The following is a 25,426-nucleotide window of genomic DNA, read 5'->3' on the forward strand; positions in this document are numbered from 1 at the left end:
TCAGTGCCAAATATGGCCAGACGAGCTTTATTATAACAACAACCGTAACCATATTATCAAGACTTGGTCAGTCTCACGACATCAATACAGACTCTTCAACACGTATTCTAAGGGTTCGTCAACCTCCTTTAGGACCAACTCCGATAATAATCTGCAACACGTAAAAAAGATTTGTATGTTATAATGTATAATTCAAAACAAAACATATTATAAAGACTTGTCAGTCTGAGAACTCTGTTCTGAACTTAATACGTATTATAAAGGTTCGCCAACCCTTAACAGCCCAAGTACAGTTATAAAATATAATATAATAATGTATTCGTCATTCTGACTGCTGACCACTGAACTGAGAGAACTCATCACATGATACATTGCCTTTTATACCACATACATAACGCCCTCTATAAATACATATTACCTTCCTTGTTTATTTCCGTATACTAGGAGAAATAAATTTCTTTCTAATTCGGATCTCAAACGAAAGAAATTACATTGATCCAGACAACATCATTCAGGGCAGGACATAACCCAGTGGTAAAGCGCTTGCCTGATGCATGGTCGGTTTAGGATCGATCCCCATCAGGAGGCCCATTGGCCTATTTCTCGTTATACAGGCAGTGCACCACGACTGGTATGACAAAGGCCGTGACATGTGTTATCCTGTCTGTGGGATGGTGCATATAAAAGATTAATAAATCAATGTGCTCTAGTGGTATCGATAAACAAAGCAGGTTTCTTCTCTCTATATCTGTATGGTCCTTAACCATATGTCCGACACTATATAACCGTAAATAAAATGTGTTGAGTGCGTCATTAAATAAAACATTTCCTTCCTTTCTTAAAGGTACACAGTCTTAGTTGTATTGTGCCACCAAAATTGCTACATGCAAGTCCTTCACCAAAACTGTTGGACAAAGCAATATTTGTATCATTAAACATTTGAAAATTTTGAGCATTGAAATGGCAAATACTACATTTTTTATATGACCTACATTTGTGATTAGAGTTAAAGGGTATCAGAGAATATTATGTGACTGGAAACAAAAACTTAATATGGATAATTCATTCTTAATGGTTAACAAAAATTTAATTTTAATTATATGCTTTCAGTAGTGAAAATATAAAATTTGTCAGCAGTGGAAATAAAGTTAGTTCACTGCAACCTTAGTTTTCGATATACCAGTGTGTGTTTCCTGATACCGGATGGTGCAGTTGTGTGTGTATTGTAATCTTTTAACTTAGTCAGCAGTGGAAATAAAGTTGGTTCACTGCAACCTTAGTTTTCGATGTACCAGTTTGTGTTTCCTGATATCGGATGGTGCAGTTGTGTGTATCTCAATCCTGAGTGTATTGTAGGTGTTGAAACAATAATCTCCGGGTTTAACTTTGTCAGCAATGGAAATAAAGTTGGTTCACTGGAACCTTAGTTTTCGATATACCAGTGTGTGTTTCCTGAGACCGGGTGGTGCAGTTGTGTGTGTATCCCAATCCTGAGTGTATTGTAGGTGTTGAAACAATAACCTCCGGGTTTAACTTTGTCAGCAGTGGAAATAAAGTTAGTTCACTGCAACCTTAGTTTTCGAGATGCATTGTACCAGTGTGTCTTTCCTGATATCGGATGGTGCAGTTGTGTGTATCTCAATCCTGAGTGTATTGTAGGTGTTGAAACAATAATCTCCGGGTTTAACTTCGTCAGCAATGGAAATAAAGTTGGTTCACTGGAACCTTAGTTTTCGATATACCAGTGTGTGTTTCCTGAGACCGGGTGGTGCAGTTGTGTGTGTATCCCAATCCTGAATGTATTGTAGGTGTTGAAACAATAATCTCCGGGTTTAACTTCGTCAGCAATGGAAATAAAGTTGGTTCACTGGAACCTTAGTTTTCGATATACCAGTGTGTGTTTCCTGAGACCGGGTGGTGCAGTTGTGTGTGTATCCCAATCCTGAATGTATTGTAGGTGTTGAAACAATAACCTTCGGGTTTAACTTTGTTAGCAGTGGAAATAAAGTTGGTTCACTGCAACCTTAGTTTTCAATATACCAGTGTGTGTTTCCTGAGACTGGGTGCTTCAGTTGTGTGTGTATTCCAATCTTGAGTGTATTGTAGGTGCTAAAACAATAACCTCTGGGTTTAACTTTGTCAGCAGTGGAAATAAAGTTGGTTCATTGCAACCTCAGTTTTTGATGTACCAGTGGGTGTTTCCTGATACCGGATGGTGAAGTTGTGTGTGTATCCCAATCCTGAATGTATTGTAGGTGTTGAAACAATAACCTCCAGGTTACGCTGATTGCTAACAACTGTGCACAGGCGTGTGTGTCCTCATCTTGTTTTAATTGTATTGTTCTAAATATATTTCCCATGGGCATGATATACAAGTCAATATATGCCATTTTGTGTGGTATATATACCAGATATATATGCATACACATATATTATTGCCCTTGTTGAAAATAGAACCAATTAGTCATGGGGGAAATCAATACATTTCGCTGTATATGTGTTAACATCTGGGATTAATACTTGTAGATGCTTTGTGTGGTGTGTTGTAGGTACATTTGTAGTGGAGATTGTACAAGGCCATGTGGATTCATGAACAATAATGTAGGAATCGGCAATTTAATCTCCAACGTATTCAGGATCAAACCACCTCCAGGGCTCGAAACAGCCTCTGGCCAGGTCGCCAAATGTGACCAATGTCCTGTTTGGGCCACTTAAATATTAAAAAATAATGGTGTTACTCACCCAAATAATATTATAACATATATGCCACTACTAATATTTGTATTGCATATATTTGTATTCCACATTAAAATCTTGCTCGTGGTTAGCTTACCATAATTTGCCAACATCCATTATAATTTTTAGGGCCACCATATTTTTTGGTGAGTTTCAAGTCCTGACCTCAGTGGATCCATTCAACTGATTGGGTTTTTTCTCGTTCCATCCAATGCACCACAACTGGACAAAGGCCGTGGTATGTGCTTTCCTGTCTGTGGGAAAGTGCATATAAAAGATCCCTTTCTGCATAAATTAGGAAAACTGAAGCAGGTTTCCTCGGAGTCAAAATTACCAAATGTTTGATATCCACTAGTGTGTCGTTAAACAAAACAAACTTTAACTTTCATTCCAGAGAATATTTTGTTTTCAAAATTTTAATTAATGACAGTTGCTAATCTGTTTGATATTGATTATCAACTATTATTTAACATTTGTGAATTGTGTAGTGATCTCTGATTTAAAATTTGCATAGTGAATTGTGAAACGATACTCAAGAAAAAGTTTGTGGCATTGAATGTACTTTGTGTAAAACATGACTGCAAAATTAACTACTTTTTTAATTTGTATTTTTTAATGAAATTTTGTTATTATATGACCTGGAATATTTTCAAAACTAGTGACCCAAAACGACTATAATTTTGGTCCTCACCTGAATGATTCAGGCAGTAAAACTATGTGTGAGCAGTGATGCACTTGCTAAACATATGATCTATGATTTCATATATTGTTTTCTAAAATCTATATTTTAGCATTCACCTGATGCGTGGTCAATCTAGGATCGATCCCCATTGGTGGGCCCATCAGGCTATTTATCATTCCAGCCAGTGGACCACGTCTGGTATATCAAAGGCTGTGGTGTGCTATCCTGTCTGTGGGATGGTTCATATAAAAGATCCATTGCTACTAATGGAACAATTTAATGGGGTTCCTCTCTAAGACTATAAATGACCTACTGTTTGACATCCAATAGCCGATGCTTAATAAATGAATGTGCTCTAGTGGTGTTGTTAAACAAAAAACAAACTAATTTATTGTACAGTATGAAGAGAGAGGAAAAACCTCAGTCGTTTTGTGCTGTTTGTTTAATTTTAATAAATTTATTCATAAGCTTCAAGTCATCTCAATTAGGATTTCATCAGTAGTCAGAGAAGTGTACAGCCCCATATTGTGTGTTTCAAACACCATGCAGGCCGAGGCATAGCCTCATGGATGCTTCCTGCATTCGGAAGTCAGACCGTCTTCCATCCGGTCCATCTTCATCTGAATAAAACAGCCGAACTTCAACACATACACCAGATGTGTTCAAGCAGATACTCAGTCCACAATGATTCACACAGATATTCATAAATTTATACAAAATTATGCATATATAGAGACACAGATATTTATCAAATTATAAAAAAATGTATGCATACACACAGATATTCATGAAAAGGAAAGATATTATTTTAAAATACCACAGTTCATACAATACATTAACCCATGTTGTACTTGATTTTAACTTACTATCTTTTGCCTTATAGCAGAGCACAAGATATGTATGGCAGTGGTATGTGCTGTCTTGTATGTGGGAAAGTGCATATATTACAATGTGTATAACATTCCTTACTGCTGATGAAAAAATGTAACAGATTTTTTCTAAGACTGAGTAATTTTTTTTACCAAGTTATTGACATCCAGTAGCCGATATGATTAATAAATCAATGTGCTCTAGTGGTGTCGTTAAACAAAACAGATTTTTAATACATGTATGGCTATGTACATCAAAGTTATAACTTAATGTCTTATCACAAATCATTTCTACATGCACATGTACCATATCAGATGGACTGATCAATACATGTATTTTATCTATGCATATTTTTATGGTGAAACATAGCATCACTTTTTATAACCGCTAAGCTTCAAAAATAGGCCTTAGTCATATCAGGATACATGACAGTACGCACACAACAGTGGCTGGCTTTCACCTGAACTGCGGTAAATGCAATGAATACAGGTAAACACGCAGGTACACACACGTGTATATATACCCAGGTGAACAAAAGCGTGCCAGGTAAGGGCGTGTTCGTTTCTTTACGGATGACACACCTGTGAAGAAGACGTTGTTGGTATGTGCTGGGTATTATTATCATCATGTTCGTATAAACACCTTCGTGTAAATAATCTCGGCTAGTGTTTCATATATGCTAGGTGGGCCATGTCATTGACACACAGGCTGGATTAGAGTTATATAGTGGCTATATAATATATACATACATGAATATGTGTACCTAGCTACTCGGTGGTTCTGTTTAACGACACCACTAGAGCACATTGATTTATTAATCATCAGCTATTGGATGTCAAACATTTGGTAATTTTGGAGAAAGAGATCTTTTATACACACCATCCTAAGAAACTATTAAAGCATTTGATATACCAGTTATGGTGTAATGGCTGGAACGAGAAATAGCTGAATGGGGATCGATCCTATAGACAAACCGCGCATCAGGCGAGCACTTTACAACAGAGAAGTTTGTTTTGTTTAGCGACACCACTATACATGTATAATTGTCTAATCTGATGTCCAACATTTAGTCATTTTTACCACAGAAAAATACCAGTTATAATTAAAAGTGATAATTAGTACCATGAAGAAGTAATGTGATTGTCTCAAAGTAACATAATGATAAAATTAGTGATTCATTTTAATGTAAAAATGTAAAGATTATGCAAAGGACAACATGACTATATATATATACATAAAGTATTACAATCGTATAACTTCATTATCATGTAAAAAGATGATTTTAAACAAATACATCAGTTATTGTATACAGTTTGTACATGCTGTTTGTTGTTCCAATGGAAATATATTTACTTTATATTTGAATCCCGGATTTTTGAGATACTCAATATTAAAGATGTACAGTAATGACAATTAATTCAAGTTCAGTAAACTGCTCTTATAACGACCTGGAAGGGACCATGATAGTTAGTTTGTTATAGCAGTAGTTTGTTGTACACAGTTGCACAAGTTGGTTATTAATGTATAGGGAGATAAAACTGGACTTTACAATCAGTTCCTTCTACGCAGTAGTTCTAAGCATGTTTGTTATATGTGTACTTTACTGTAATACATAAAGAATGCTAAATGCATATTAACAAATTAAGTTGTTGTTAAGTATTTAATATAAAAACTGTTTTAAATTTGTTTTACAATTAATATTGTGTTGCCTTTTATTCTATTTTGAAAACCCAGTTCATCATCCTAATGTTGTACTACATATTCAGTGAATCATGGATATGTATTCATTTCAGAAAGTACATTTATTGTATTTGCCCTCTACAAGTATGTCGCATTATTTTGTTTTAGGCATCAATTATGTTAACCTTAAAATGTTTTTCTACTTGGGGAACTTCAACTTAATTATGACTCATGCAGATATCTGTACAGCTGCAGGGTTTAGAGGAGAAATACATGTACATGTAGTGTAGAAATTAGGCAAATATTTTAGAAAACAAAAAAAAGAGCAAAATTCAGTTTTTGTAATTATAGCAACACAAAATTGAAGAAAATAAAGGCTTGTGAAATCGATAATTGTCAAATTTGCTACAATTTGTTTTCAGATATTATTTACCAAATTCATCATTAATTCATTTAAGCAATTTATAGTGAATGCTGTTAATTTTAAAACATTATACATATGTAATTAAATACTGGTACAAGGACACATTCCAGTTTCAAAAGATCGTTATGTCAATGGTCTGTTACTCTGATGGTTTTGGCACAACCCTCGAGATTCATTCCAATTTTTTTTATTGGACTGCAGAATCGAACTTTCTCGGCAGAAAATGTCAAATGTTTGACATCCATTAGCTGATAATTAATAAATCAATGTGCTCTAGTGGTGTCGTTAAACAAAACAAACTTTATGTAGTACATGTACATTGTATGTATAAAAGATCCCTTGCTGCAACTGTCAAAATTATCAAATGTTTGACATCCAATGATAATAATTATTTAATCAGTGTGTTCTAAAGATGCCATTAAACAGAACAAACTTTCACTTTCATTTTCAGTGTAAAGGACCTTCACCTTAATTCATGTGTATATTCATATATCATATTGATATATCATATATACCATCAAACTTTGTATGTATGGGGTTGATTAATTTTAGTTATTTATTACAAATAAATGTTAAAGAAAGCCTAAATATATATTGCACTTGTTTCTGAGATACCGCACCTTTAACAGAGGATTTGCTTGAGTGGGTTTGATTGTAGTGTAATGAACAAGCCCAGCATGGTACCGTAATCGCCATAAAGATTGATTTTCTAATTTTACACCAGTAATGTAATGTCTGAACACGCATTTTGCACGGCTCATCGATATTTTCAATTATTTCAACCACTAGGTGCAGAATCCACTTGATAAACAAGAGCAATGTTGGACCTTGATTAACAACCATCTGTGTGTAACAAGTGATATATTGATGATCAAAAGTTTGTTTAAAGTTTATGTTTAACGACACAACTAGAGCCCATTGCAGGGCTAGCTCTGAGTGAGCAAAACATTTCCCAAATTATCTTTGAAAAATGCAAAACCCAGTTATTTTCCAACAAAACATCAATTATTACTTGCATTTTTTTTGCTAGATTAAAATAAAGTTTGCCAATTGGTCCTAAAATTCACAATTGGTGAATTTGGCGAGTGGCAAAGCGAGCCCTGCATTGATTTATTAATCATTGGGTATTGGCTATTTGGTAATTTTGGCATTATATAATCTTAGGGAGGAAACCTGCTACATGTTTTCCATTAGCAGCAAGGGATCTTTTATATGCACCATCCCACAGATAGAATAGCACATACCACAGCCTTTGATATAGCAGTCGTGGTGCACTGGCAACAACGAGAAATAGCCTAGTAGGCACACCTATGGAGATTGATCCTACACCGACCGTGCATCAGGTGAGCACTTAACCACTGGGCTACGTGTATGGCCTGCCCCTTGAACATCAATTGCAAGCCTTGAATTTGGCAAATTAGAGGGCAAGGAGATTTGTTTTAGGGCTGTACAGTCATAAAGCAGGGCAACAAGACAAACTTAACAAATGTGCCACATTCTGAAGGAAACTATAACAGATATATCTGGTAGAAAAAAATGTGATGGAATCATTTTGATTCCATCGTGAACTTTTGTTGAAATTTCTTTGTGATACAGAATTTTATTCTAAATTTTAAATTTACCTATCGGTGATGTTTGTATTTTTGGCACAGTTCTTTAAGTACTCTGTGTTTTAAGTTAATTCTTGAATTTTTATATTGATGTTGATCATCACTTCATTTACACGTTTAGCATAGTTTAACACGCAATACCCAATGTATTTTTCTTGCTGGGGTGTTGTTAAACATACATTAATGCCTTTCAAAATAAAGAAGTGTATAAATTGTTTCATGTTCTGATAACAAAACTACTTTCAGGAGTTGCCAGTTGAGTATGATTAGTAATAATTAGTAACATGCAAAATAAGACACGGCCAGTTTGGCTGTCAGACTGTTTAATGTTCAGGGCATTGGAATATATTGCTAGGCCGTGACTGCAGCAATTTGCTGCATGAATGGTGTTCAATTCGAGCCCTGCAACAAGAATTTCATCATTGATCAACATTTATTAATTGGTTTGCACTGGCCATGTTCCAAGGCCGTAAAACGAAGTAAGGCCAGTCAGGCATCATTCTGTCTAACCAATATTTGAGCTGATTTTTCGTTTAAAAAGACAACAAACAAAAAAGAAGAAAAAAGTGTGATACTGCTTGGTGCTGTTAATTAATACTGCTTTAAATTTCACCAAATATTGCTTTAAACTGTTTCATAATATAGCAAAAAGCATCTGAGGTTTTTTAATGGATGGTAAAGATATTGTCTAACATCTGACAGTGGGAAAGTGCATATAAAAGATCCCTTGCTACATTAGGAAAATGTGTCAGAATTAGCAAATGTTTAACATCCAATAGCCGATGATTACTAAATCAGTGTGCTCTAGTGGTGTTGTTAAACAAAGCAAACTTTGACTTTAACTTTGGTCATATTATGGTATGGTGTTGTCCATCCATCTGTATGTCCGTCCTCCCATATGTAAGTCTGTCCATAAACTTTTTTATTTCTGGTGTATATCTTCTTTATCAATTCTTATAGGATCATTAAACCTTGCATGCAAGTACAACTTGGGATGACAGTGTATTGTATACATACATGTGTAACTAGGTCACTATGACCTACCTTTCACACATTACTACACATTTAAGAATACCTTTGTCAGGTCTATATATCTTTCTTACCAATTCATATAGGATCATCAAACCTTGTTTGCAAATACAACTTGGGATGGCGGTGTATGTATACATACATGTGTAACTAGGTCACTATGACCTACCTTTCACACATTACTACACATTTAAGAATTATAGAATACCTTTGTCAGGTCTATATATCTTTCTTACCAATTCATATAGGATGATCAAACCTTGTTTGCAAATACAACTTGGGATGGCGGTGTATGTATACATACATGTGTAACTAGGTCACTATGACCTACCTTTCACACATTACTACACATTTAAGAATACCTTTGTCAGGTCTATATATGTTTCTTACCAATTCATATAGGATGATCAAACCTTGTTTGCAAATACAACTTGGGATGGCGGTGTATTGTATACATACATGTGTAACTAGGTCACTATGACCTACCTTTCACACATTACTACACATTTAAGAATACCTTTGTCAGGTCTATATATCTTTCTTACCAATTCATATAGGATGATCAAACCTTGTTTGCAAATACAACTTGGGATGGCGGTGTATTGTATACATACATGTGTAACTAGGTCACTATGACCTACCTTTCACACATTACTACACATTTAAGAATACCTTTGTCAGGTCTATATATCTTTCTTACCAATTCATATAGGATGATCAAACCTTGTTTGCAAATACAACTTGGGATAGCTAGCTGTGTGTTGTGTACATAAGTAGGTCACCATGACCTACTTTTCACGCATTACTACACATTAAAGGAAATACTTGTCCAGGCATATCACATACATGTACTTCATTGGTATTCTTTGTTTTTTCATTGTAGGAAACAATTTTATAATTTCGATGGATGATTTTTACCAAGCCTGTTTATGTGTTACACACGTGTAACTATATACATTTACAATGCATATAAAACAACCGTGTTTAAGAAAAACGGACTTCATAAATTTGATGCTACGTATATGTAGTTTCTAATGTATGAATTGATATCGCAGCCAAAATGGTGCCAAGAAGTAATTGTCCGTGCCAACAGAGTTTAAATCAGATTCTGGGAGTTCCTGCATATTCTTTATCTATTCGGTGTTTGCCCGAATAAATTACTGATGAGATGCACATTAGTGTGATTGCAGCTCCATAGTTAATTACCACACATTGTCATGCATACTTAAGGCTTCTTTTATTTTCCCTGGAATATACATTAAATATTGATGTAACAACAGTGTCACTTGCTGTCATCTTTTTCACTGGTCTCTGTGTATATATACTATTGGAATATACATTAAATATTGATGTAACAACAGTGTCACTTGCTGTCATCTTTTTCACTGGTCTCTGTGTATATATACTACTGGAATATACATTAAATATTGATGTGACAACAGTGTCACTTGCTGTCATCTTTTTCACTGGTCTCTGTGTATATATACTACTGGAATATACATTAAATATTGATGTGACAACAGTGTCACTTGCTGTCATCTTTTTCACTGGTCTCTGTGTATATATACTACTGGAATATACATTAAATATTGATGTGACAACAGTGTCACTTGCTGTCATCTTTTTCACTGGTCTCTGTGTATATATACTACTGGAATATATATTAAATATTGATGTGACAACAGTGTCACTTGCTGTCATCTGTTTCACTGGTCTCTGTGTATATATACACAGAACATTGATTTTAGTTTTTCATATCCAGGAAACATTCACAATTATATCTGTGAAGTTATGAGCCACATGGTTAAAACTACATGTAGGTGGTGTTTAAAGGGACATTCCGGAGTTTGCTGCATTGTAACATGTTTCCGACTAATAAAATAGTTCTACGATTAAACTTACATAATTAAATATATTTTCTTGTTTAGAATATCAGTGTCTGTATATTCAATGTATTTTTGGTCATCTTAATATTTGTAAGAAGCCCAAACTGGATTTTGTCTTAAAATAATTTTGTACTTGTAATATATATTTTAGGAAATAAAATGAAATTTAACCTAGTACAAATATTAGAACGATCAGAAACACGTTTAAGATACTAATATTTTATGTAGAAAAATATATTTGATATGTAATTATAATCGTTAAAAAGTCTGTGTTAGTCGATAACATCTTAAAAATTGCAAGGGTGGGATGTAGCCCAGTGGTAAAGCGTTTGCTTGATGTGCGGTAGGTCTGGGATTGATCCCTGACAGTGGGCCCATTGGGCTATTTCTCGCTCCAGCCAGTGCACACGACTGGTATATCAAAGGCCGTGGTATGTGCTATCCTGTCTGTGGGATGGTGCATAAAAAAGATCCCTTGCTGCTAATTGAAAAAGAGTAGTCCATGAAGTGGCGACAGCAGGTTTCCTCCCTCAATATCTGTGTGGTCCGACGACATATAACCATTAATAAAATGTGTTGAGTGCGTCGTTAAATAAAACATGTCTTTCTTTTTCTTTCTCGTAAATTTGGCCCTACATGTATGTAATTTGTAATATATGAATTGATATCGCAGCCAAAATGGTGCCAAGAAGTAATTGTCCATGCCGACAGAGTTTAAATCAGATTCTGGGAGTTCCTACATATTCTTTATCTATTCGGTGTTTGCCCGAATAAATTACTAATGAGATGCACATTAGTGTGATTGCAGCTCCATAGTTAATTACCACACATTGTCATGCATACTTAAGGCTTCTTTTATTTTCCCTGGAATATACATTAAATATTGATGTGACAACAGTGTCACTTGCTGTCAATCTGACCTATACACAGAACATTGATTTTAGTTTTTCATATCCAGGAAACATTCACAATTATATCTGTGAAGTTATGAGCCACATGGTTAAAACTACATGTAGGTGGTGTTTAAAGGGACATTCCGGAGTTTGCTGCATTGTAAGATGTTTCCGACTAATAAAATATTTCTACGATTAAACTTACATAATTAAATATATTTTCTTGTTTAGAATATCAGTGTCTGTGTATTCATTGTATTTTTGGTCGTCTTAATATTTGTAAGAAGCCCAAACTGGATTTTGTCTTAAAATAATTTTGTATGTATGAAAAAAATATACATGTGTATTTTAGGAAATAAAATGAAATTTAACCTAGTACAAATATTAGAACGATCAGAAACCAGTTTAATATACAGCCACTAATATTTTATGCAGAAAAATATATTTGATATGTAATAACAATTGTTAAAAAGTCTGTGTTAGTCGATAACATCTTAAAAATTGCAGCAAACTCAGGAATGTCCCTTTAATTAATTTTCAGGTACTATATAAATTATAATGTTCAAGTTCCACCCCAGTTGCGACAGTATTTACAAATACACCTATATATATATACCTGCTAAACTTAAGGGTTAAGAATACCATATAGGTATGGCAGTATAATATAATGTATTTAAATGACTTTGTACTGACGAAGGCCGTCGATTTCACACTGGGCTATAACATCCCCTCAAATGAGTCAAAGGAACACTGTAGTGTATCTTTTCATCTGTAAGGCAGTAATTGCAGAGTGCTTGTAATTTTTATCGCTCCAGTAAAGAACTATGGCAATTGTAAATGTTCACTGATATGATCAGCTTACGGCCATCCCAGGAGCAGTATACGCAACATGGGAAGTTGTTTTAGAAGTGGTCTAATTGGGGTGGGTGAGAAAGGGGGCGGGTGTGGTGATGGGAAGTTGTTTTAGAAGTGGTCTGATTGGGGTGGGTGGGAAAGGGAGTGGGTGTGGTGATGGGAAGTTGTTTTAGAAGTGGTCTAATTGGGGTGGGTGGGAAAGGGAGTGGGTGTGGTGATGGGAAGTTGTTTTAGAAGTGGTCTAATTGGGGTGGGTGGGAAAGGGGGTGGGTGTGGTGATGGGAAGTTGTTTTAGAAGTGGTCTAATTGGGGGTTTGTTGGAAAGGGGGTGGGTGTGGTGATGGGAAGTTGTTTTAGAAGTGGTCTAATTGGGGGTTTGTTGGAAAGGGGGCGGGTGTGGTGATGGGAAGTTGTTTTAGAAGTGGTCTGATTGGGGTGGGTGTTGGAAAGGGGGGGCGGGTGTGGTGATGGGAAGTTGTTTTAGAAGTGGTCTAATTGGGGGTTTGTTGGAAAGGGGGCGGGTGTGGTGATGGGAAGTTGTTTTAGAAGTGGTCTAATTGGGGGTTTGTTGGAAAGGGGGCGGGTGTGGTGATGGGAAGTTGTTTTAGAAGTGGTCTAATTGGGGGTTTGTTGGAAAGGGGGCGGGTGTGGTGATTGGAAGTTGTTTTAGAAGTGGTCTAATTGGGGGTTTGTTGGAAAGGGGGCGGGTGTGGTGATGGGAAGTTGTTTTAGAAGTGGTCTAATTGGGGTGGGTGGGAAAGGGAGTGGGTGTGGTGATGGGAAGTTGTTTTAGAAGTGGTCTAATTGGGGTGGGTGGGAAAGGGAGTGGGTGTGGTGATGGGAAGTTGTTTTAGAAGTGGTCTGATTGGGGTGGGTGGGAAAGGGAGTGGGTGTGGTGATGGGAAGTTGTTTTAGAAGTGGTCTAATTGGGGGTTTGTTGGAAAGGGGGCGGGTGTGGTGATGGGAAGTTGTTTTAGAAGTGGTCTAATTGGGGGTTTGTTGGAAAGGGGGCGGGTGTGGTGATGGGAAGTTGTTTTAGAAGTGGTCTAATTGGGGGTTTGTTGGAAAGGGGGCGGGTGTGGTGATGGGAAGTTGTTTTAGAAGTGGTCTAATTGGGGTGGGTGGGAAAGGGGGCGGGTGTGGTGATGGGAAGTTGTTTTAGAAGTGGTCTAATTGGGGTGGGTGGGAAAGGGGGTGGGTGTGGTGATGGGAAGTTGTTTTAGAAGTGGTCTGATTGGGGTGGGTGGGAAAGGGGGCGGGTGTGGTGATGGGAAGTTGTTTTAGAAGTGGTCTAATTGGGGTGGGTGGGAAAGGGGGCGGGTGTGGTGATGGGAAGTTGTTTTAGAAGTGGTCTAATTGGGGGTTTGTTGGAAAGGGGGTGGGTGTGGTGATGGGATGTTGTTTTAGAAGTGGTCTAATTGGGGTGGGTGGGAAAGGGAGTGGGTGTGGTGATGGGAAGTTGTTTTAGAAGTGGTCTAATTGGGGGTTTGTTGGAAAGGGGGCGGGTGTGGTGATGGGAAGTTGTTTTAGAAGTGGTCTAATTGGGGTGGGTGGGAAAGGGAGTGGGTGTGGTGATGGGAAGTTGTTTTAGAAGTGGTCTAATTGGGGTGGATGGGAAAGGGGGCGGGTGTGGTGATGGGAAGTTGTTTTAGAAGTGGTCTAATTGGGGTGGGTGGGAAAGGGAGTGGGTGTGGTGATGGGAAGTTGTTTTAGAAGTGGTCTAATTGGGGGTTTGTTGGAAAGGGGGCGGGTGTGGTGATGGGAAGTTGTTTTAGAAGTGGTCTAATTGGGGGTTTGTTGGAAAGGGGGCGGGTGTGGTGATGGGAAGTTGTTTTAGAAGTGGTCTGATTGGGGTGGGTGGGAAAGGGGGCGGGTGTGGTGATGGGAAGTTGTTTTAGAAGTGGTCTAATTGGGGGTTTGTTGGAAAGGGGGTGGGTGTGGTGATGGGAAGTTGTTTTAGAAGTGGTCTAATTGGGGGTTTGTTGGAAAGGGGGCGGGTGTGGTGATGGGAAGTTGTTTTAGAAGTGGTCTAATTGGGGGTTGTTGGAAAGGGGGCGGGTGTGGTGATGGGAAGTTGTTTTAGAAGTGGTCTAATTGGGGGTTTGTTGGAAAGGGGGCGGGTGTGGTGATGGGAAGTTGTTTTAGAAGTGGTCTGATTGGGGTTGGTGGGAAAGGGAGTGGGTGTGGTGATGGGAAGTTGTTTTAGAAGTGGTCTAATTGGGGTTTGTTGGAAAGGGGGCGGGTGTGGTGATGGGAAGTTGTTTTAGAAGTGGTCTAATTGGGGGTTTGTTGGAAAGGGAGTGGGTGTGGTGATGGGAAGTTGTTTTAGAAGTGGTCTGATTGGGGGTTTGTTGGAAAGGGAGCGGGTGTGGTGATGGGAAGTTGTTTTAGAAGTGGTCTAATTGGGGGTTTGTTGGAAAGGGGGCGGGTGTGGTGATGGGAAGTTGTTTTAGAAGTGGTCTGATTGGGGGTTTGTTGGAAAGGGAGTGGGTATAATGGTATTAGTTTGGTGGGGCTGTCCCCGAAATGGTTACATGACTGGGTGAGCGCCCCAGTTTAAAATGCTTTTCCATCACATCCAGTGTCATACAACTAGTTTATCAAATGCAGTGGTATGTGCTGTCCTGTCTGGAAAAGTGTGTGTAAAGGATTCCTTGCTGCTAATGGAAAAATGTTGCAGATTTTTTATCTCAAGACTCAGAATGAGCAAATGTTTGATATCTAACAGCCAATAATTATTTTATTAGTGTGTTCTAGTGGTGCCATGAAACAAAACCAGACTTTAATTTTCAGAGAAAACATTTTGTTTTCAAAATCTTGATTATAATAACAATATTTCTACTCAGTTAAAAATTGATTAGCAACTACAGTTTAATGCTTTAAAATGTGTAGTGATCTCTGAAACCTGTGTAGCGACCCATTGGGCTATTTCTCGTTCCAGCCAGTGCACCAAGACTGGTATATCAAAGGCTGTGGTATGTACTACCCTGTCTGTGGGATGGTGGGATGGTGCATATAAAAGATCCCTTGCTGCTAATCGAAAAGAGTAGCCCATGAAGTGGCGACAACAGGTTTCCTCTCTCAATATCTGTGTGGTCCTTAACCATATGTCTGACGCCATATAACCGTAAAAATGTGTTGAGTATGTCGTTAAATAAAACATTTCTTTCTTTTTTTTGTGTAGCAAAACATGACACAAATACTGAAGAAAACGTTCCCTGACTTTAGCCCACCCCTGTGCTAATTTCGTGACCTGCCCTTATCAAAGTAGAGATATGTTAGCTGATGGGTATAATTCTGTTTGAACTTGTGAATCTCTGACACGAAGGGTCGTCTCAGTGTTTGAGGTGTCTGGTAATCGTATATAAGAGCTACTTTTGTTTCCTTTCTGTTTACTTTGAAGAAGGGGAACTTTGTGTAACTTAATTATCTTGAAGCTGAAAGAGAAAAATGTTATACATAGTAATATACTGACCAAGTAAAGCATGTTAGCTGATGATGAGTGTAATCTCTGACACAGAGGGTCATCTCAGTGTTTGACCTGTCTGGTAGTCGGACATAACTGGTACTTTTGTGTCCTTTCTGTTTACTTTGAAGATGAGAAACTTTGTGTAGCTTAATTATCTTGAAGCTGAAAAAAGTGATAAATATACCGAGTAATGAAAAAAACATAAAGAATAATTTAGATTTATTTAATTTGTTTTAAATTATTCAGTTGAATTTAATTATTTTTAGGGTCTTTTAACATTATCAATGCCTTTATGAACATTTAATGTAGACCCATTTTAACAGTCTATTTACCGAAATACTTTTATCGTGAAAAATATATATTAAATAGTTTTACATATCTTATGATCTTATGTTGTCCAGTATATTAACATGTGTGGGTGTTTGGGCCTTGGTGGATTCATGGCAGTCTCAGGGCTATGTTAGTTAAGTGGACAGCTTGTAAAAACCAAAATGATGAGATAGGATCGAGACGCAACAGGCAAAACAACTTTACAGGATCTTCGAGCATAGCCAGACCAAAAGGTTTTTTTAGATTTTACTTGTGGTGAGATTAACTCGATGGTAGCCCTCACCAAATCCATCCCTACATGACATGTATTTAGTGGAATGTAAGCCATCAAGTGGTCTTAGTTTAAACTTTGTTGTGAATCGATGTGCATTTAGTATGGTTACTTCCAGTTGTTGCTGAGGCAAGACATAGCTAAGTGGTAAAGGGCCTGCTCGATGCGCGGCCAATCTGGGAGATCAATCCCCGTCGGTGGGCCCATTGGGCTGTTTGTCATTCCAGCCAGTGCACCACAACTGCTGTGGTATGTACTACCCTGTCTGTGGGATGGTGCATATAAAAGATCCCTTGCTGTTACTCGAAAAGAGTATCCCATGAAGTGGTGACAGCAGGTTTCCTCTGTCAGTATCTGTGTGGTCCGTAACCATATGTATGTATGATGCCATAAATATATCCATACATAAAATGTGTTGAGTGTGTCGTTAAATGAAACATTTCCTTCCTTCCAGTTGTTGCTACACCAACTTTGGTTATATATGAAGTGCTTCAGTTTGCTTTGAACCTATTCCACAACAGTATGAGGACATTGGCAGTCACTTTCAGGTCTGTGTTCTTCATGTCTCAGTGGTCAGCGACAGGGTTCGCTTTGATTCCAGTATTTGATGTCACATCATATAAAAGTGCAGCCCCAGAATGACGTCACATTAAAGCAATGGGTCGTCGGGGCCCCCCACTCTCCTGTTACACCACAAACAGTATTTGATGTCACATCATATAAAAGTGCAGCCCCAGAATGACATCACATTAAAGCAATGGGTCGTCGGGGCCCCCCACTCTCCTGTTACATCACAAACAGTATTTGATGTCACATCATATAAAAGTGCAGCCCCAGAATGACGTCACATTAAAGCAATGGGTCGTCGGGGGCCCCCCACTCTCCTGTTACATCACAAACAGTATTTGATGTCACATCATATAAAAGTGCAGCCCCAGAATGACGTCACATTAAAGCAATGGGTCGTCGGGGGGGCCCCCCACTCTCCTGTAACATCACAAACAGTATTTGATGTCACATCATATAAAAGTGCAGCCCCAGAATGACATCACATTAAAGCAATGGGTCGTCGGGGCCCCGCACTCTCCTGTTACATCACAAACAGTATTTGATGTCACATCATATAAAAGTGCAGCCCCAGAATGACATCACATTAAAGCAATGGGTCGTCGGGGGCCCCCCACTCTCCTGTTACATCACAAACAGTATTTGATGTCACATCATATAAAAGTGCAGCCCCAGAATGACGTCACTTTAAAGCAATGGGTCGTCGGGGCCCCCCACTCTCCTGTTACATCACAAACAGTATTTGATGTCACATCATATAAAAGTGCAGCCCCAGAATGACGTCACATTAAAGCAATGGGTCGTCGGGGCCCCCCACTCTCCTGTTACACCACAAACAGTATTTGATGTCACATCATATAAAAGTGCAGCCCCAGAATGACGTCACATTAAAGCAATGGGTCGTCGGGGCCCCCCACTCTCCTGTTACACCACAAACAGTATTTGGTGTCACATCATATACAAGTGCAGCCCCAGAATGACGTCACATTAAAGCAATGGGTCGTCGAGGCCCCCCACTCTCCTGTTACATCACAAACAGTATTTGATGTCACATCATATAAAAGTGCAGCCCCAGAATGATATCACATTAAAGCAATGGGTCGTCGGTGCCCCCCACTCTCCTGTTACATCACAAACAGTATTTGATGTAGGCTCACTGAAGACTTACAGTTTGCTTTGATGCACTTACAGTGGTTGGTGTGTCGGCAGTTAATGTCATGGAATCCACCTCCAGTTCAAAGTACACCAATGTGCTTTATGGAAATGGAATTTGGCAAGTTAAGAGCATAAGACATATATACCAGGCATTGATGCCATATAACTGTAAATAAAATGTGTTGAGTGCGTCGTTAAATAAAACATTTTTTTTTTTTTTTCCTGGTTTGCCACTCTCTTAAATCTTCCCAGACGAGTATGGAGAGGAGAGCAAATGATCACTCGGTCACCTTTCCTAGCCAAGACTGATTTAGTTTTTCAATGTGAACATCTTGAATAATCTTCAGTGACTTTAGTACATGTTGGTGCCTGTGTGCATGGTGCAATCTGAGATGTTGGTGCCTGTGTGCATGGTGCAATCTGAGATGTTGGTGCCTGTGTGCATGGTGCAATCTGAGATGTTGGTGCCTGTGTGCATGGTGCAATCTGAGATGTTGGTGCCTGTGTGCATGGTGCAATCTGAGACAAGTTCAGATATAATTTTATTAGCACAAGGTCATATTGCCTTTGGCCATTCACAAATACATGTACATTGTACAGTAGGTAATGAATTCAATTACGAACAATTACTGTTGTCGGGTGTCGTCTTTCAGGACATATAGCCACGGTTAATTTTCTCATTAGTGTGGTTTTCTGTGCATTAAGTTGACCATTGGTGAGGCTTAAATCGCAGCTAGGACATGGTCCAGTGGTAATGTGCTGTCTATCTAGGATCGATCCCCGTCGGTGGTCCCATTAGGGTCTTTCTCGTTCCAGCCAGTGCACCATGACTGGTGTATCAAAGAGTGTGGTATGTGCTTTCCCGTCTGTGAGATGGTGCATATAAAATATGCCTTACTACTAATGGTAAAATATAGTGGATTTTCTCTATAAAAGACTATGTCAAAATTACCACTAAGGCACATTGATTTATTAATCATCTGCACAGGGATGTCAAACAATTTGCTCTAGTGGTGTTCGTAAACAAAACAAACTGTTTTTTACATGTAACCTGGTTGTGCATACTGTAAGCTCTCTGTGGGAATGGGAAACTCGTTTAACATGCCCATATCCAAATGAGGTTCAGGCACGCCCATCTTGAATCTGGTCTCAGACTTCTCCAGAACCGGCCTCAGTGGCGTCGTGGTAGGCCATCGGTCTACAGGCTGGTAGGTACTGGGTTCGGATCCCAGTCAAGGCATGGGATTTTTAATCGAGATACCGACTCCAAACCCTGAGTGAGTGCTCCACAAGGCTCAATGGGTAGGTGTAAACCACTTGCACCGACCAGTGATCCATAACTGGTTCAACAAAGGCCATGGTTTGTGCTATCCTGCCTGTGGGAAGCGCAAATAAAAGATCCCTTGCTGCCTATCGTAAAAAGAGTAGCCTATGTGGCGACAGCGGGTTTCCTCTAAAAACAGTGTCAGAATGACCATATGTTTGACGTCCAATAGCCGATGATAAGATAAAAAATCAATGTGCTCTAGCGGCGGCGTTAAATAAAACAAACTTTACTTTCAGACTTCGCCAGGGAAGTCCCAGGACAGGAGAGGCTCTGTGTGTGTTAAAATTAATATGACCATGGGCTTTTGTCTCATTTCCTGATAAAGGCAACTCTGTGTCCATAATAATTAATCTGACTTGTATGATTTGGTGAACATGTAACTGCATCAGACCTCAGCCTCGGTGACAGTAATGTAATAACGCTCAGAATTCTGTATTTTGTAGAGTCGGAAGCAGTGTTTGCATCTCAAAGTTTATGCTGGAAGCAAAGTCTAGAATGTGATTAGCAGTTCCAGAATTATAGTCTCTCTGTGATCCGTCCCATACTCCTACAAAAAAAATGTAGTTTTTTTGTATATAATCAGGGTTTCCGCCAGAGGATAAAATGGATAAAATGCCATATCCCCATAACAATATTTTGCTATGGTGCCATACCCAAAATACAATGTAGTTTGCAGATTATCTTATTATTACTGTATGATTAATGTTGGCTTTAAATATTTTATAAAACTATCTCATGTGCAGCAGGATGAGCCTTTCAGGAAGAATAAATACAAAGAAAAGTGAACAGATTATCTATCTATATATATATATATATATATACCAAGTGCTGTATTCCATGAGGTTCATCATTTTGTCTTCTCTAGCGCCACGTCGGTGGACCCATTCGGCTATTTCTCATTCCAGCCAGTGCTCCACAACTGGTGTAACAAAGGCCGTGGTATGTACTATCATGTCTGTGGGATGGTGCATATAAAAGATCCCTTGCTGTTAATCGAAAAAGAGTAGCCCATGAAGTGGCGACAGCAAGTTTCCTCTCTTAATATCTGTGTGGTCCTTAACCATATGTCTGACACCATATAACCGTAAATAAAATGTGTTAAGAGCGTCGTTAAATAAAACATTTCTTTCTTTCTGTAGCGCCATACCGAAAAATTTCTTTCTGGTAGAAACCCTGATAATTTCAATTTGATTTGATGTGAGAAGAAAAGTAAGTGTTTTGGAAATAACAAAACAAAAAAAAACATCACCACACACTATTTTAGTGTGTAATTTAAAAAACAATCTGCTCAGAAATAAAACAAATTTCTTACACACCCGTTGGTGAGAACACCATGCATTATTTTTGATAACACATGGTTGGTTACACATGTATGTGTGTTAACAGTTTCAAGACATATGACTGGCTGCACCTAGGTGATGACCAGTCACCACTGCTATACATCCAATGAACAACTACACAATGGAAATCGATTACATTGTGACCTATAGTTAACCTGACAATCATGGGTCTGTGACGTGTAAGTTAGCTACAAGTGCAACGGCTGTAAATAACTTTTACTCAAAAAAGAATTTAAAATTTGCTTAAAACATGGTTTTTGAGGATATGTAAGAAATAGTTTAATACATTCATGTCCGTTAAATACCATGGCATTTATCTCACAATTTGTTTAAAAACGTATCAAACTCGCTTTCACTCGTTAGATACATTTTAAAACAACTCGTTGTGAGATAAATGGTATCTAATGGTCACTCATGTATTATTCTCTGTGTATGGTACATACCATACAGTAAGAAAATAGCATTCCCTGATGGGAAGGACTATGAATTAGATTCCTAATTTGACTTGTGGTTGAACTTTCTTTGTTAAAACAGCAATGCAGAAGACTTGAGACAGAGGTTGGTAAAGTTTATGATTTATATCATCACTCTTGATAGTGAGGAATTCTCGACATATCTGGAATATTGTCAAAAATAAGGTGGAAAGCAATTTCAGCTGCTCATAAAGCTGATTATCAGAAAATATGTTGTGTATTTGGAGCGGTATTTGCTGCCAGTTTTCTGTCTGTTTCAAGACTTGTGTTATGGTTGAGCCAACGGCTTATAAAGGCATATTGTCACAGATCATTGACCTATTTAATGGTCTAACAAAGTCTTACTTGAACAAAAATAATTCGATTTGTCCCTAAATGCACTTTATTCAACCATCTTCATAACCATCATACTCCATTTATTAATGATATTTCATAAATATAATTGAATTATGGCAATGGTCTATAATTCAAAAACTAAAATTGCCGAGAGGGTTGGCATGGATTTCACTCCATCATGGTTCAGTTAAGGTGATGCGATAGCTAGATTTAGTTTCCAACAATTAATGTAATTTTTATTTATTATCCATTTTTAGAGAAATAAGGTCCTTAAATCTGTGACAGTATGCCTTTAATAAAAAAAACAAAGTTAGTTATGTTTAACGACACCACCATCACTAGCGCATTAGTATTAATTTATTATGTCAAATAGTTTGAAATTCTGACATACATACATGTAGTCTTAGAGAGGAAACCTACTTTTTTTTCCATTAGTAGCAAGGGATCTTTTATTTGCACCATCCCACAGACAGGATAGCACATACCAGTCATGATGTACCGGCAGGAGCAAGAAATAGTCCAATGGACTCACTGACGAGGATCGATTCTAGACCACCCACCAATATAATTGTTTTAGGGTTACTGACAATGAATACCAGACTTGGTGTTGTTGTGGTTAAGCCATTGAACATAATTAAGGCTGGTAGGTACTGGTACCCTGATACCGGCTCCCACCCAGAGAGTTTTAATGACTCAATGGGTAGGTGTAAGACCCTACATCAACGTTTCACTCACTAACCACTAACCCACTGTCCTGGATAGACATTCCAGATAGCTGACATTATGCTTTAACCTTAACTGGTTTATAAGCACAAAAATAACTGGATGAACAGTGAATGAATTGGTCTTAATTGCCACCTAGCTTTCCCTTTCTCTCTCTGTAGTCAGGAACATGTATCGATGGGTAATTAACAATAGTGGGCACCATGCTTGCTTAATTACCATGGCAACATTAATAAAATATAATGGCCTTTAATAATTAAATCTGTATTTTGGAATTGTGTGGTTTTAGTTACCTTATGGATTGTAACAAACAAAGATACGTGTAGTGTAATATAGCTATATGTCTGGTGGCTGCAACATACTGTTACATGAGGTGCCCTTAATGGTATGATGGTTAAGGCCTTGATGCCTCAAATTGCTGATTTAATCCTTGATATCACGCTATATATTCCCCCCCCCGATCCTTGACCCTGGTCGGGCTGCTGGTGCTCTCTTGCACTTGCTAGCATGAGCGGTCCCTTCTCCCACCTATCCCAACCCATTTCCTGTCCTGGACGGAGGAGCCGGCGAAAGTCGACACCTGCGCCCATGACAGGCGTGTGCTACGACAGCTTGCTCTGAATGTGCACGTTAAATGAATATTTTTAAAGAATCTATAGCTGTGAGCTGTGTAATGGTTATATGCCAGTCTTTGACGGGTTGTATTATGGTATGGTGTTGTCCATCCGTCCATGCTGCAACCTACTTCACACACGTTACACTGTACATTAAAGGAAATCCGTGCCTGGGCCATATCATCCTTATCAATTCATATAGGTTCATTAAATCTTGTATGCAAGGACACCTTGGGATGGCAGAGTATTGCATACCGTAACTAGGTCATCGCAACCTTTTTATGGGCGTATCATTGTACATGTACATTGTAAACAAGTACAGTGAATTAGCCCATGAGGCCACACAAGCATCATTAAATAAACATATAATTTAAGCCATGCAATCCTGATCCCTATTTTAAGAAGCAGTCTTAGCACTAAGATCACCATAACTTTATAACTACCTTATGCACTTAAGGTGATCTTAAAGCTAAGATCACTTCGTAAAATGGGGCACTAGAGATAGTAATGTATTCAGACAGAATACAGTGAAGTTTTTTTTAAATCAGAAATCAAAAATTAAAAATTACGGGCCGAATTTATTAAATTTGTTCATGTCTTACACACATGTACAGGGTAACTACATATATTTACAATCCTTAAAGGGACATTCCTGAGTTTGCTGCATTGTAAGATGTTTCCGACTAATAAAATATTTCTACAATTAAACTTACATATTAAATATATTTTCTTGTTTAGAATATCAGTTTCTGTATATTCAATATGTTTCTGATCGTCTTAATATTTGTAAGATACCCAGACTAGATTTTGTCTTCAAACAATTAAAATAAAAATAAAATGAAAATTAACCTAGCACAAATATTAGAACGATCAGAAACGCATTGAATATATAGCCACTAATATTCTAAACAAGAAAATATATTTAATATGTAAGTTTAATAGTAGAAATATGTTATTGGTCCATAAAATCTTAAAACATTGCAGCAAACTCAGGAATTTCCCTTTAAACACATAATATGTTTAAGAAAAACAGGCTTCGTAAATTCGGACATAAATGTTAAGCATACATGTACAAAAGGAAGGAAATGTTTTATTTAACGACGCACTCAACACATTTTATTTACGGTTATATGGCGTCGGACATATGGTTAAGGACCACACAGATATTGAGAGAGGAAACCTGCTGTCGTCACTTCATGGGCTACTCTTTTCAGTTAGCAGCAAGGGATCTTTTATATGCACCATTCCACAGACAGGATAATACACACCACAGCCTTTGTTATACCAGTTGTGGAGCACTGGCTAGAACGAAAAATAGCCCAATGGGTCCACCGACGGGGATCGATCCTATACCGACCGCGCATCAGGTGAAATCTTTACCACTTTACCACTGGGCTACGTCCCACCCCTTTCATACATATACAATGACATGCTCATAAAAAGTAGGCTGTGGTGACCTAGTTGTGGTATACAATACTCTATTCATTGATGAGAATTTACTAGCCAAATTAGGTCTGAAATTATCCTTTCATTTTGGATTATTATTTTTGTAAATATTCCTTACCATTTTAACTTCTTCTCTGTTTTTTTCATTAAAAAATATATAATAGTAGGTAATTTGACAGTTACATTAAAAAATAGAAAAAAGTAAGGGATTAAGTTGGACAATGCACATAGAAGCATCAATTCATTAAAAATAATTAACTTGCTATTACAGAGCACATGGATTATTTTTTTAATGAATCCACACTTCCTCATACATTCTCCACTACACACAGACACAAAACCACTAAACATATATAGCACCAGACTGGAACACTACGCATGCATGTACATGTCCACCTATCAAATATTCATTGTGAATGAATATCACTTTCCCTGTATTCTTCTTCTTTGTATCATGTATACCGTCAAGCTGTGTGCGTATAAAAGTTTTGATTACTCGATCGCTGATGCATTAATGTGCACACCATTATCTGGAGCAGATGAGCAGTAGCTGCAGTCCATGTATCTCTCCCAGTGCCAACTGGCAAGAGAAGTTTTGTGCTTGAAGCTGAGCAAAATCAATACTCTGAAAAATGCACACTTGAGTGCAGTACTGTGTATATAACGCACACTGGAGCGCAGTACTGTGTATAACGCACACTGGAGCGTGC

General features: G+C 37.9%; 1 protein-coding gene and 1 long non-coding RNA gene across 2 annotated transcripts in view; one reads left to right on the plus strand and one right to left on the minus strand.

Annotated features, from left to right (window-relative positions):
- On the minus strand, positions 1-25,315 carry LOC121390026. Its single transcript, XR_005960143.1, has 3 exons — positions 25,241-25,315; positions 16,141-16,296; positions 1-151 (listed from the first exon to the last, which is right to left on the minus strand). It is a non-coding gene; the product is annotated as an uncharacterized LOC121390026 (long non-coding RNA).
- Positions 1-25,426, plus strand: part of LOC121390024 (tripartite motif-containing protein 2-like) — an 87,387-nt gene that overhangs the window by 21,073 nt on the left and 40,888 nt on the right. The window lies entirely within an intron of this gene.

Source organism: Gigantopelta aegis, chromosome 15 (genome assembly GCF_016097555.1).
Source record: "Gigantopelta aegis isolate Gae_Host chromosome 15, Gae_host_genome, whole genome shotgun sequence".
Classification (NCBI taxonomy): Eukaryota; Metazoa; Mollusca; class Gastropoda; order Neomphalida; family Peltospiridae; genus Gigantopelta; species Gigantopelta aegis.